Genomic DNA, 6,718 nt, shown 5'->3' on the forward strand with positions numbered 1-6,718 from the left:
ATGTATTGGGTTTGCATTGCCAGATTTCAGTAGTGATGGGATTACAGGAGTGTTGTCTGTGAGAAGCTGCCAGAAGCTTCCCCCCATGTCTGACTGAGCCAATGCCAGCCAGCTCTGGGATGGACCTGCTGCTGGCCAAGGCTGAGACAGGCAGAGGTGGTGGTAGCACCTCTCTAATAAGATATTTAAGAAGGAAAAAATTGTTCTTGTGCAGATGTAATTGCAGCCGGAGAAGAGTGGAGTGAGACTTTGTGAGAGGAACAGGTCTGCAGACACCAAGGTCACTGGAGAAGGAGGGGCTGGAGATGCTGCAGACACTGGAGCAGAGATTCCCCTGCAGCCCGTGGTGCAGACCATCATGGAACAGCTGTGCCCCTGCAGCTTGTGGAGATCCATGGTGGAGCAGAGATCCACCTGCCGTCCATGGAGGTGATCCATGTTGATGCCTTAGGATTTTAGCTTTTAAATTTTTCATATCCTGTAATTCTTTAGTGTATAATTCTAAAGTCCATATAGCCTGTTAGCTACTGTTCTCCCATTTTGGTCAGACAAAACAATTCCTTTCTAGGCCTAAAACTCAAGGACACCTTACTGTCTCAGGCCCCTAGAAATGTAAACAGAAGTGAGTTGGGGGAGAGCAAACTTGGAGTAAAGGACTTCATTACCTGAAGCTGTAATTGGAGGATTAACCCCTGATACGCAAATGGACCAAACTTATAAAAATATGGAAACATGTGACCCCATCGTCCATTTTGGGTGTAGCCCCTGGGGGCGTTGACTTTGTACCTGAAGGCCTTTCAATAAATATAACTGCTTTTTGTTCTCTTAATTTTGTCTAGCCTCTAAGTAGTCCCCACAAGGGAAGCTAATTGATGCCAGTTGAGAATAAGGGCATATTATAGGGAAATTGCTGGTGGTATCTACTATGGAGGATTTTTAACACTTCCACTTAATAGATCCTCTTTTCAGTGGTTTCTAACTTTGCAAAACTTTAAATTTAGGTATGAATTTTTCCATGCTGTGTGTCTGCCACAGGCTATACTTAGCTACTTTCACTCTGAACAATCCAGTATTTTCCAGGAACAAGGCTGTGCAAAATGCAGCAAATGTTAAGATAGAAAAAATAGCAATATTGAGAAGACCAATAATTTTCATCAAGCCTTCACCTACTGTTGTCATGACCACCACATGAAAATCCACAAAAGAAATTAATTACTCTTTCTTTAGAGAAGGTTATGCACCAGCAGTGGTAGAGATCCTATGCAAAAATAAGTGTGATCAGGTAATTAAAATCCTGCTCATAATGCAGGTGCACAGGACACAATTAGAGCTGTACCAGAAAACATAGTCTAGCCTTAATTTTCAGAGTTTAGCTTTCACAACCTAATAATGCTCTTTTAGGATCATGGCATCTCTACTATGTGAAGTAGTAAGTTTAGCAAAAATATCTGCATAATATTTGTTCTCCGTTTTCCCTAATTCATATAATTTCATTTTGCAACTCTACCCTAAAACAGCAGTGATAGAAACTGGAGTCAGGTAGGAAATGGAAGGGCTTTGTTCTTACGAGTCTTTAATTTTGTAATTTACCTTTAAAATAACCTTTCATTCCAGGTACTCTTCAAAATTAAATAATACTTTAGACTATATCATCTGAGGTTGTTTTAGCTTCCATATTCTTATTATCTAACCTCAATAAATATGATTTCTTTCCTGAAATAGCATGTTTTATGTAGTTGTGGACCATTGATGAAAATCTCTCCCAGTTTGCCATGAGGAGATCAGCTTCTGATCTTGTGTTGATTTTTTACAGTGGTGAAGTAATTGAAAACAAAGCTTATGTTTGACTTGTATAAAGGTGTGATCAGATGACTTGAATATATTCAATACTTAAATATGATATAATGCTTGAATTAATAGGGTCCTGTAAAAATTAAGCATTGTTCTTCAAAAGCAAATTAGTATTCACTAACTTCAATTTCATGATTATGTGTACATTGACATGGGGCTATGTAAGTTAGCTTCGGCAGTGAGCCCAAGTTCTTCAGTGTTATAACCTCACTTTTTTTAGCTTGCCTTTCTAAGTAGTCACTGTTTAAAATGTATTATATCACAGATTCATATAGGGTCATCAGAGATTAAATTGAATTATGCACTTAAGCCCTAATAAACTCAGAAAAAATTAAGTAGCTAACTTTCTGGCAATTTTAAGACTAGTGGATAACTTATATAAGCCAATTCCATCACTTATTTGGGTCAAAAATTAATTTTTATTTGAATTCACAGAATCACAGATTATGAGTTAGAAGGAATCCACAAGGATCATCAAAGTCCACCTCCTGGCCCTGCACAGCACCAGCCACAAGAGTCACACCATGTGCCTGAGAGCATTATCCAAAGCTTCTTGAACTGTGTCAGGCTGGTGCTGTCACCACTTCCCTGGGGAGCTGTTCCAGTGCCCAAACACCCTCTGAGGGAAGAACCTTTTTCTATCATCCAACATAAACATCCCCTGACACAACTTCAAGGCATTCCCTCAGGTCCTGTCATGGTCACCACAGAGAAGAGATCAGTGTCTGCCCCTCCGTTTCCCTTCATGAGGAAGTTGTAACTGCAGTGAGGTCTCTCCTAGTCTCCTCCAGGCTGAACAGACCCAGTGACCTCAGCTGCTCCTCATACAGTCTCCCCTCCAGGCCCTTCACCATCTTTGTTTTCCCCCTTTGGACACTGTCTAATAATCAAATGTCTTTTTTATACTGTGGTGCCCAAAACTGCCCCCAGCACTTGAGGTGAGGCCACCCCAGTGCAGAGCAGAGCAGGACAATCCCCTCCCTTGCCTGGCTGGCGATGCTGTGCCTGATGCCCCCCAGGACATGCCTGGCTGCCAGGGCACTGCTGACTCATGTTCAACTTGCCATCAACCAGGACCCCCAGGTCACTTTCTGTGGCACTCCTTTCTAACACCTCATTTCCCAGTCTGTCCATACACCCAGGGCTGCCCTATCCCAGGTGCAGAATCTGGCACTTTCCCTTGAAAACTTGAATTTTATAGGGTTGGTGATTGCCCAGTCCTCTAATTTTTTGAGGCCTCTCTGAAGGACCTCCCTGCCTTTGAGGGAGTCAACAGCTTCTCCCAGCTCTGTTTTGTCTGCAACTTGCTTAGTATGCCTTCCAGTCTTTTTTTTTTTCTCTTCTGTTTGTTTTTTTTTTTTTTTTCAGCTCCAGGAAAAATGAGGAACCATATCTTTCACAATGTCTCAGCTACAAAGATAAAGAACACTAGAAGAATCCACGGATATGGACTCACTGTCTATGGATTCCTCAGTCTTATGATACTGTGCTGTAGACAATATCATTAACACCTTTTGTTGGGGTCTCCCCCCTGCCATGGAGCCCTGGGAGATGGGCCCTGGGGGGGGAGACACGGGGTTTCCCTGCCCCTGGTCAGTCTCATTTCCCATTGGTTGGTTTTTTTTCCCCGGGGTGGCCAAGGACCCTGGGGTCCCGTGACTGCGGAGTTCCTGAGCAGAGCCCCGGCCATGCGGCTGGAGAAATAAACATCCCTGAAACATCTACCACGAATCTGTCCATATATACTTCGTTTCCACAGGACTCCTGGTTTGAAATATGCTGGTTACAGTAATCCCCACTGTAACAACCTTTCACTGATTTGTTTTCTTGTCACCTTTCTAGGAGCCATGTTCAACAGAGGTCTTGATTTTGCTCTTTTAAATTTACCTGTATTTACACTTATATATGCTATATGTTCTGTATAAATATAGAAATACATGTTCCATGCTGACAAGATATTTTATACATTAATATTTTAGTTGTGTATATATCTATATGATATATTAAGATATATTGCTATAACAGCATGATATGTTATTACATATATAGAAGCAAACATTTAACAGACAATATGGTTTTGTTGTATCTCTACTCTACATCGGAGACGGTAGTTCACAGAAATATGCCTGGCAAATACACTGGTTTTTAGGGTGGTTTCTGGCTTCCTGTGGGCCTGTCCCAACACCCATGTTGAAAGTTCCCTTGTGTGAGAACAGCAGTTCCCAGTGGACATATGTAATTCCATCAAACTTGGACCAAATTTCAGCAGACTGATAACATTTTATGGATACTGTTAGAAGCATTCAACCTTACCAATGACATTGCTATGGGAGAAAATGAGAATACGGGATCATATGCTCCAGCTTTATGGTACCTGTGCTTGAATCACTGGTGCACGTTTGGAAGCAGTTTGGGTTTTTTTTTTACAAAGCATATGTAAACCAGTGTCCATTCTCTGAAGTCATATCCTTTCCCAAATTAAAACCAACAGTATAATTAAGATACACTTCAAAAGTTTCATCCTGCATGTATACTCTTCTTCATAAATTCAGTTGAGGTATGTGCTGAGCTTAAACACTAACGCTAGCAGTGCTCTTGGGCAGCTTACAGAAAATATTTACTATATTGGGAAGGATGCATTGACATTCAGTGTGAAGCCTCAGATGATGTTCCTCCTGGAGATCAGCAGGCCTTTAGGTCATTATGAATTGCAGTCTTTAAGAACTGGAACAGTGGTAGCCAAAATCCATGTGTTAAAGCCAACCATGTAGCACAGAATGAGCTGTCAGAATCTTCTGAGCAAGGCAGATCATACACAAAGGGCAGTGTGCATATGAAATAAAGGGCAAGAAAAAAGGTGCAGGAAACACGGATCCAACAAGCAAAGTGAGGAAGTCTCTGCCTCGCCCACAGATAGAGTTCAGCCACAGAGGGCAGAGCTTTTCCTTGAACATGACAAGAGGCTGAGTAACAAAAGGAAAAGCACAACTCCTCAGACCCACCTGAGTTTTTAAAATGATTGTGTGTCTAGAAATAAGGTAAGCCTTAATACAGCATATTCATAGAACTTTCTTGTTTTACAAGATTCGTATCAGAACACAGATTCTAGGAAAAACTTAATAGTCCTGTCAGGAAATGGAGCTGTGTCACACAGTGTGATTTGTCCAAAAATAAAATTAATGCAAATACAAGGGATGACTAATTAGCACTTGAACAATAATGACTAGTAATAATTTTCAAAAATACCTGTTCCTAATCATAATCTGATGACAATCTTCAGATTCAAAAGAATACCTTTAAATGTCAAGGACTAAATTCAGATAACAGTAATGTACAATAAACAATCCTATAAGGTGTTCGCAGACATTCCATGAATAGAAACAGAATTTTAAATTAGATCAGTAAATGATGTGTTCTATTTTTTCAACTGTATTTATTCTTCATTTAGTATGGACTGTTATTAAAATTGTTAAACTTTTTTTTTAATTTGGAGAGATTATTTTGTTGCCTTAACTGTACTCTATAGGAATTTTATTATTTTTAGCAGTGTGATTAAGTTTTTTCTCAAAAAAATCATAAACCCAGTAAATCAATCTTTCTCCTATTTCTTAGCATGTCCACCATGATCTCTTTGATTTGAAAGTAACATGAAAAATAATTTTCAAAGTTTGAGTAGTAATAACAGTAACATAATCTAATTATTTAATTACTGCACATGGATAGCATCCAAGTTTGAATTGTAGGGATTTTTACTGCCATACAAATTGCTGCTTAGTCACTCATAACGTTTCAGGATTTTTTTCAGATATTTGTCTTATGGTTTGTTCCTGATTTCTAGGTAGTAGCAATCAGTGTTACTGGACTACAGGCATTTATTAGACTTCCTTCTTGGCAGATTTTGGCACTCAAAGGCATTGAATAAAACATTGTGAAAGAACGTGCAAAAACAGGATTAGTAAATACATCTGTAACTGTGTCATGTGGTTCCCTTTTAAGACCCACCTGAGGAGAAAGTGGAAGAAAACATCTGTGGGTTTGCTTTTTGTGTTGTGGGGGTTTTTGGGAGTGCCTGTGTGTGTTTCTGAAAGACAAGGACAGCAATTTCAAAACTCTTCCTCATGTAAACAACCTGCTAGTGAGGTTTTAAACAGGAATTTGCCTACATCTACTAAGTATATGCTGAACCTCTTTAAATCTCATTGATTGGGTTTTTTTTAAGGACTGGACAAGTTTTATCAATAGGGTGTGTATTTTGACATATTTGAGCTAAATTAATCCAGTACTTCCTTGGGAAGTCATGAAATTCACTAAATATATATGATGTAAGAGAATGCATTCTTACATTCATTGCAAAATAAAGAGAAAAATTGAAGAGGAGGATCAGAGGAGAGGTATACAATCTACAGAACAAGTTATTTCGTGGTTCACTACCTTTGTAATTATTGATGATCTTTGGTAATTGTGGGTATTCTTTGTTAATTTATAGACATATTTTGTCTCTTTTTAAAAATCTATTTTGTTGACTTTTACACACTTCATAGAATAATTTAACATAGCACAAAAATATTTCCATTTATATATCCTAACTTTTCTGGCTTAAAGTTTTGTTGAATATTCCTATGATTTTGTACTGCAGAAATGCAGAAGTGCCTAATTTATCCTCACCTGTTGCAGTGGGGATCCTGCAACACGCATACATCAAACCAGGAGTCCCGTGGAAAGGAAATACATATGGACAGACAGATTCTTGATAGCTGTTTCAGAGATGTTTATTTCTCCAGCCGCATGGCCGGGGCTGTGCTCAGGAACTGTTCCAGTCACGGGCCCAAGGGTCCTTCTGCCCGCGCAGGGAACACAAACCAACCCA

This window comes from Corvus brachyrhynchos, unplaced genomic scaffold (assembly GCF_000691975.1).
Source record: "Corvus brachyrhynchos isolate BGI_N302 unplaced genomic scaffold, ASM69197v1 scaffold23, whole genome shotgun sequence".
In the NCBI taxonomy this organism is placed as follows: domain Eukaryota; kingdom Metazoa; phylum Chordata; class Aves; order Passeriformes; family Corvidae; genus Corvus; species Corvus brachyrhynchos.